This window comes from Chrysochloris asiatica, unplaced genomic scaffold (genome assembly GCF_000296735.1).
Source record: "Chrysochloris asiatica unplaced genomic scaffold, ChrAsi1.0 scaffold00042, whole genome shotgun sequence".
In the NCBI taxonomy this organism is placed as follows: domain Eukaryota; kingdom Metazoa; phylum Chordata; class Mammalia; order Afrosoricida; family Chrysochloridae; genus Chrysochloris; species Chrysochloris asiatica.
In genome coordinates, this window is record NW_006408560.1 from 21,189,041 (window position 1) to 21,191,124 (window position 2,084).

Below are 2,084 nucleotides of genomic sequence, written 5' to 3' on the forward strand. Positions count from 1 at the left end.
GAGGGGGGAGTGTAGGGGGCGGGTTTATAGGGTATACCCTTTGGTCGGTTGATGATGCATAGAGGGGGTTGGAACCATGGCAATGAGATGATATACGATGGAATGAATGTAAAACTAAAGTTCTCTCATGTAAAATATCATATAATTCACAATAAAACATGAAAAAAAAAGTCAAAAAAAAACAACAATCCATCTTACAAAGTCACTAGATACAAGTACATTTTCATATTTTTGTACTAATTTGATGACTCATCCCCACCCCCTTGACCTATTGCTGCTTATTCTTTATTACAAACTTAGAACTATTTAGCATAGAAATTGGTCAGACAAATCCAGAAGGAGCCCTGGTGATATAGTGGTTAAGTACTCGACTGCTACCTAAAGGTCAGCAGTTTGAATCCCTCAACCACTGCAGGAGAAAGATGTGTCAGTTGGCTTCAGTAAAGATTTCATCCTTGGAAACCCAATGGGGCAGTTCTACTCTGTCCTATAAAGTTACAATGAGTCAGCACTGACTCAGTGACAATTGATTTAAGTTGTTTATTTGCTTGTTTAGCTAAATCCAGTTTTCCTCAGGTCACAGTAATATATCTTGAGGAAGCTTGAACTCAGTCTTCCAATACATTTCATCATCAGTTATTATCAAGAGTAATTTATTTATATAAAGTAGCTGGATTTCAGCAACAATATTTGTGTTCCCACTAATTGCTGTATGATGCTAGATGTAAACTGTATATTACTACAGTTTCACTTAATCATTAACAATTGGTCTAGTCCGTCATCATATCATAGGGAGCCCTATAATGGATTTCAAGTGGGGCTGCTAACCACAAGATCAGCAGTTCAAATCCACCAGCTGGACTGAATTGGGTGCTATTTTCTCTTATATTTGAGCTCTTGTGGACTCCTGGGTGATTGGTGATATAGTCAGGCAGATAAGCAATGAAAATTAGACTATTAAGAGTCTAATGGGTGAATAGTGCCTTCATCCCTTTTGGAAAAAATGAGATTGATAGGGAACACAGCTATATTGCCTCGTGGTTGAGTTAGTTAAATAATTCTCTATGTATGTAAGCCTACCCTATATGAATGAGAGTAGGCTACGAGAGAGACACTTGCTAGACTAATAGTGCTGCCAAAAATCTGAACCAGCAGAATAAAACCATACAAAACTGGAAAAATTTAGATAACAGTAAGTGGCAAGTGAAGAGGAGAAGAAACAGCTGAATAAATTGGCTGTGCAAGGAGAAAAATGCAATATTACAATTGTCCCTAGAGAGAGGCTCAGAGGAAAGGATTACTGTTATCTCTTAGAACGATTATACCAGATGTCATATAAGCTATGTTTGCTAAAACCACCTCTGCACGGGGAACCTGACAAAACTGACTAGAGTAGCGTAACTCAGTCAGAGATTTTGGTCACATGATACGGGGGGGGGAGGGAACCACTGAGTAGCAACCCTGTATAGGTTTTTTTAAGCTATAAATCTTTACAGGAGCAAAAACCCTCCTTTTGGCAGCTCCCTGTCAATGTATGTCTAGAACTGTTTTTAAATTATCTTCAGAAAAATTTTTACTTGCTTGATCATTTTAATTACTTGATGTTGCTTGATAATTTCCACATTCTAGTGAGTCACCTTTTCAGGAATGGATACAACTCTGGATCTCTTTTCAATAAGTTGGTAGATAGGCATAGACAACTGAGGGTCTCCAGTGCTCCTCAGTTTGTTGAAACATTTCAATTTGTATTCCATCAGTTTCTGGAGACTTGTTTTTTTTTTCCAATGCCTTCATTGCAACTTGGACTTCCTTCAACACCACTGATTCTTGATTATATGATACCTCTTGAAATGAATGAACATTAACCATTTTATTTTTATTTAAAAAAAAAAAAACATTTTATTGTGCTTTAAGTAAACTTTATACAGCAAATTAGTTTTCCATTCAATAATTCATGGACAAATTGTTCCATGATTGATTGCAGTCTCCGCAATGTGTCAGCACTCTTCCTATCTCCATCCTGGGTTCCTGTTTCCATTAGTCTGCTTTGCCTGCCCCTCCCTGCATTCTTTTTTTTCTTTTTT